A 6,000-nucleotide genomic window follows, 5' to 3' on the forward strand; every position below is an offset into this window, starting at 1 on the left:
GGAGAGCAGCTGCCAGGCGCCTTCCAGGGAGGAAGTGACGGTAGGGGGGTCGGAAAGCCGAGCGGGAGTGGAGGCTCCAGGGAGAGCCTGAACCTGGGCTTCTGACCAGCGGAGCCGCGCCAGCCGGTCTTTTGTACTTAGAAAAGGAGTTTCCATTTTCTTTCTCTGTTCTGGAGCTTTTGGGGTTCCATTTTCCTCAGTTTTTATGCCCAGAATATTGGTCCAGGATTGATAAGTCAGCCCACCCTTCGGGTTACACTGAGAATTTCAAGGAGGTAATAGAGGCAATAGTGATCTCTGGGACATGGATGTAAATAGAAAAGGAATGTAGGCAGAAAAATCTGGAAATCTAAACAAGATTGGTCGAAGAAAATGAAGAGGCCGAGAAATTAAATGCTGGACACGGTGGGCTGTGATATCTCACGGTAAGGTGCGCGTTTTCCTATTCTTATGTGGGTGCTGGGCACTTAAAAACGGAGTAAAAGAGGACACGGACTTTGAGTGTCTGTCATAAGGATTTCATCTTTATGAAAAACTTCAAATGCTGTTACTACTGTCCACTGTGAACATTTGTAACGCCAGTAATACACCACAAAGAATTTAAATTGAGGGGGGAAATGCCCTTTATTTTTGTCATGACACCTGACATGTTTGCATTTTGGGTTTCAACCCCAGCCTGGTTTTGCCTTTTAGTGCTTCAGACACTTAATTCCATGATGTTGTGCACGTGCTGGGATTCAAGGTGGCGGTGAGGGCCCCGGTGGTAGAACTGGGTAGTAAATGGAAAGAATTGGAAGCCAGCAATTTTATCTTCAGAGAAAAGGTAACTTGTCCACAATGGTAAGAGCCCAGAAAAAGGTTTTTTCTCAGAAGCCTAAAGATCAAGTCATTTTTAAAGGAGGTGAGGCATTGATCACTTCTGTTAGGTTTTGGTTTTTTTGACTGAAATAGTTGTTTATTTGTCAGTGGTGATGATATTGAGAAACAAAAGAATCTGAAACTTGACCAGTGATTAAGTCAGGAGTTCATCTTACGTCAGTTCACTAGTATCTGGTACTTACTGGACTTATGTATCATATGAACACATTTGCTAGTAGCAGAAAACTAGGCTTTATTGTAAAAGCATTTACCGAACTCTTTTGAATACTAGACGATATGGTAAGCCCTTATTATGTGTTATTATCACATTTAATCATCACAAAAATAACCATGAGGTGCACACTATTATTGTTTCCATTTAATGGATGAGGTAAATAAGGCTTAGAGAGGTTAAATTATAGATGCATAGCCCTAAAGCTGGTTAATGGTAGCCAAGATTTTGAAATTTGATCTAACTCTAAATATCTTTGCTTAAGCACAATATTCTCTGTGTCTGTTAAATTATCTCATAAAGTGCTTTAAATGCTACATCATTAGTGCTCCACCCCAAAGCACATAGGATTTAATTTTGATATCTTTTAATTTTGATTTATTTTCTTCACTATTACTGAAATCAGCCCCACAAGTTCTTAATGTAAAGGGTAGTCTCTTGTTTTGTCTTTTATGATACAAATTTATCAAGTGGGGATTCCATAAATGTTAGCTCCACTCTTTCTACTTTCCACCCCAAAATACGTACACAAGACACATAAACATTGAGAATTTTGGCCTTATTTAGATTTTCTTATTATTGAAACTTTGAATGATTCATATACATGTATTTCTTTTGCTCTGGATAAATTTTAAAGAAAAACCAAATGAAATTTAGTATAAAATGGTGTAACCGGGGTGGCTGGGTGGCTCAGTCAGTTAAGTGTCTGCCTTTGGCTCGGGTCATGATCGCAGGGTGCTGGGATCAAGCCCCACATCCGGCTCCCTGCTGAGCAGGGCGCCTGCTTCCCCCTCTTCCCACCTCGCCCTCCCCACTCATGCTCTCTCTCTTTTGCTCTCTCTCTCTCAAATAAATAAATAAAATCTTTAAAAAACGGTGTAACCAATTATATTCCTTAAGTGTTTGACAACACAGTACTTTATATATGCTTTTATTTTCTTTTTGTTGTTGTTGTTTTTCCTGCTACGAATATGACCATTATTCTCATGGCTTTTCTGACAATTTGCTTGCAAGGCAAAATTAAGTCAAGATAGTTTAGTATTTTTTAGAATTATAATGTCTACAACATTTCTTTGAAAAGTTCATTGTAGGGGCACCTGAGTGGCTCAGTCGGTTAAGAGTCTGACTCTTGATTTCAGCTCAGGTCATGATCTCTGGGTCATAAGATGGAGCTATGCACTGGGCATGGAGCCTGCTTAAGATTCACTCTCTCTCTGCCCCTCCCCCCTCCTTTCTCTTTAAAAAAGAAAGAAAGAAAAGCTCATTCTTTATCATATTTATTTAGGTTTCAGTTGTATAATCATCAGTTCAGTATTTAATTTTTAAATACATATGGTATTAACAAATGTAAATGGTGTATCTATGGAAAAGCAATTACCTATAAATGTCATAAATAATTTGTTTAGGTTTTCTCTTACAGGAAGTCTCCTTGTTTATGAAATGATACTCAAGTAAAACTACAGTCACAGTTACAGAAGTCAAATGAGCACACTGGGTCTGTGATATTTCTGCCACAGGCTTTTTCAACACCTGTTGATCAGTCAATCAGAGGAAACCTCAGGGGCTGAAGATATGGCAGCTCAGTGGAAATTCCTTCCCAAAATAGCAATAGCTGAGCAAATTGCTAGGCCAACAGAAGTAGACCACGGACAGGCCTCAGGATTTTGTATGATAGAGCAACTGTCTTCAATGGTTGGCATTTTTTCAATGTTTAAATCCTTCTTTGGGCTAACAGCTGATTTCCTCCTTTGTCATATTCTTCCTTCCTTTCTGTTTTGCCAGGGAATAACAGCCACACCCTTCCGCATTAGACTTTCTTTGGTAAGCAGCTTCTGAAATTATTATACAGCTGTCCCTAGTTGTCTGGCAGTGACCACTTTCAAGTTTAATATTCCCTCACTAAATATCTCCATGAGGCCTTTAAAATGCAAACTTTAAGACAAACAGAAAGCTGTCAGTTTTTATTTAGATAAATGAGTCTCAAAGCCAGTTTTAAATAGCCAATTATTTTGGTAGCTTTGTCTTTCCCTTCTAATGAAGAAAAAAAACCAACATGACTTCATACAGTTTAGTGAAGTCTTCATTTTTTTTTAAGATTTTATTTATTTGACAGAGAGAGAGAGAGAGAGCACAAGTAGGCAGAGCAGGAGGCAGAGGGAGAGGGAGAAGCAGACTCTTCGCTAAGCAGAGAGCTCGATGCGGGACTTGATCCCAGGACCCCGAGATCATGACCTGAGCTGAAGGCAAGTGCTCAAGCAACTGAGCCACCCAGGTGCCTCTTCATTTTTTTTTTTAAATATCAAACCAACTCAATTTAAACCCTTAAAATTTTCAGCCATGCAAAGGTTCTTAAGTTTTTTTTAAGTTATAGTCAAACTATAAAAACTATTGGTTTTCTTTCTTTATCCCTTAGCATAATATAATGGGCATTTTCTATGTTAATATAAACACTTTAGAAAAATCCGTTTTTATGACCACTTCAAAATTCCATGAGTGTACTAAGCTGTTCCATAAATTACATTTAAGTTGCTTTAGTCTTTTGCTATTATAAACAGTGCAGAGTTGACCGTGTTTTTACATAAAGCTTTTCCTGTAGTTAGAATTATGTTCTCAGAGCAGATCTAGGACAGAGTGGGTCAAAGGCTGTGACTTTTTTTTTTTTAATTATGGTTGAAACTCAACGTTACATTAGTTTGAGGTGTACAATAGAGGGATTCCACAAGTTTATACTTTATGCTGTGCTCACCACAAGTATGGCCGCCATCCAAAGGCTATGACATTTAAAGTTAGCCAGATGAAGATGAATGTTCATACATGCAGAATATGGTTCACTTAATAAGTGGATCTGATGATTTGCCAAGCAGCAGGCAAAAGCTGACCAAGGTTAGAAGAAACCTTTTTTATTTAAAATCAATGAAGTTTATTTTTAGTTCTCTGAATTAAGACGTACTGGATTCAAAACTTCTTTAGTTATGCTCTATTTTATGCAAAGGACTTCAAAAAATTTTACTCTGTAGTAGAGCTCAGTCAAGAAAGGATTTTAAAACATTAAAAAGACTTTAAGCTCATTATGTGGTTAATCTTTTTATCTTCATTTTTTAATGATACATGTAATGCAAGCACATACAAATCTGAAATACTAAAGGAAAAAAGATAATTGAAGGTTTCCCTTAATTTTACGTTCCAGATACAATAACTAATATACAATGTGCTTGTTTCACTTACTACTATATTTAGGGTATCTTTTCTGTATTACTTCTTATTATACTATATTAGAAAGTATGTTTTAAAAATTATTAGTAGTCGTAAGGAAAAACATAAGGAGTAATACAGTAATGGTCAAAATTATCTGATGCCATTTTTAAAAGTAACAACACATGCACATTGGAGTAAAGTCTCCCACAGAACCCCATTCACTATCCCAGTCAGAGTGCATTTACTCCTCCAGATTAAACACTGTTACCTTGCAGGAAAACTTAAAAAATTATTCATTCATATGCCAAGAAAGCAAGAGAGATTATAGACGTAGATATAGATATAATTATACATAGATACGTATGACGATGCTACACACAGATATGTATGCTGTATTTATCCTAATTCTACCTCTAATGTAGTCTCATAATGGCACACTTATTTATTCATTCCACATTCTTTTTTTTTTCCAATTTGTGTGAGCCTGAACATTTGTTTTGCTGAATGAAGTGAAATAGCAATCCAGTTTCTTAAGCTATAATGAGGAGCAGATCTATGGAATTGAACAAAGCAAAGAAATAGACATGTAGTTATTTAATATGAGCTCCTATTTCAATGTAACGTTCTTCCTATACAAATAAGATATGTCATTCCATTTAAACCATTGTCCCATTCCCTACTGTTCATCCATAAGGAATCTGTTAGTATTCCAGCAGTCTTGAGAGGTTCCTCCTCTAAACCTATTTCTTTTCTCACAATCATCCTGTATATTTCACCATGCTAATTCTTCTATATAAACTCTTTATCTGTTTTTCTAGTTACACACACACACACACACACACACACACACACACACAAAATGCTGTTTTAACTGAAATTATATGACATTTATAGATTATTTTTATGGATTTTATTACAAAATCAATTCTTCCCATTCTTTTCCCATCCCACAGAGCTATGTGGTTTTTTTTTTTTTTATTGAGAGTGGATGTTAAATTTTGTCCCAAGACCCATTAGCAATCTATGGAGATGGCCATATAGTTTTTGTCTTTGATATAAAACCCAACTGGTCATGCTATATTCTTTTAATATACTATTGACTTCTATTTACTAATAAGTTTTCCAGATTTTATATTGCTATTCAAAACATCAATCTGTATTTTTCCTTCTTTATTCATTTTGATATCCATGTTACTCTGTCTTTATAAAAAAATGTTAAAATTATTTTGCTTAAGTTCAGCGAAAGCTGCTTTTGAAATTAATGATACTGGCTTTCAAGCCCAGAAGAATAAAACTTTCATACTTAGACCCTATAAACCAAGTTGAAAATGAGATTATTTCAGATTAAGTGTCATATCTAACTGTGCCCAAATACCCATATATAAACACGGATTATGGAATCTATTCTTATACTTCAACTCTACCCTTATTACTGTTATGATAAAATTTATTTTTCTCTATTCATTTTTGTGCACACAGATAAATTGGCAAAATCTCCAGTAGCAGAAGCATGTGATCAAAAGACCACCCACAGGCTTGGGCCACACCATGTGCAGCAGATTTAACCACAGTTTATAAAATAAAACTCATGAGGGACAAATCTGAAGTTTACTACTATAGAGGTGGAAATAATGTTTAATCAAAGAAGTCTTTGGGGGCATACCTGATTCTGGGGCATGTATCCAAGCCAGATACGAAGTAAGAGAAAGAAGTAG

Source organism: Callorhinus ursinus, unplaced genomic scaffold, assembly GCF_003265705.2.
Source record: "Callorhinus ursinus isolate GAN/ISIS: 27379988/994484 unplaced genomic scaffold, GSC_fseal_2.0 scaffold4, whole genome shotgun sequence".
In the NCBI taxonomy this organism is placed as follows: Eukaryota; Metazoa; Chordata; class Mammalia; order Carnivora; family Otariidae; genus Callorhinus; species Callorhinus ursinus.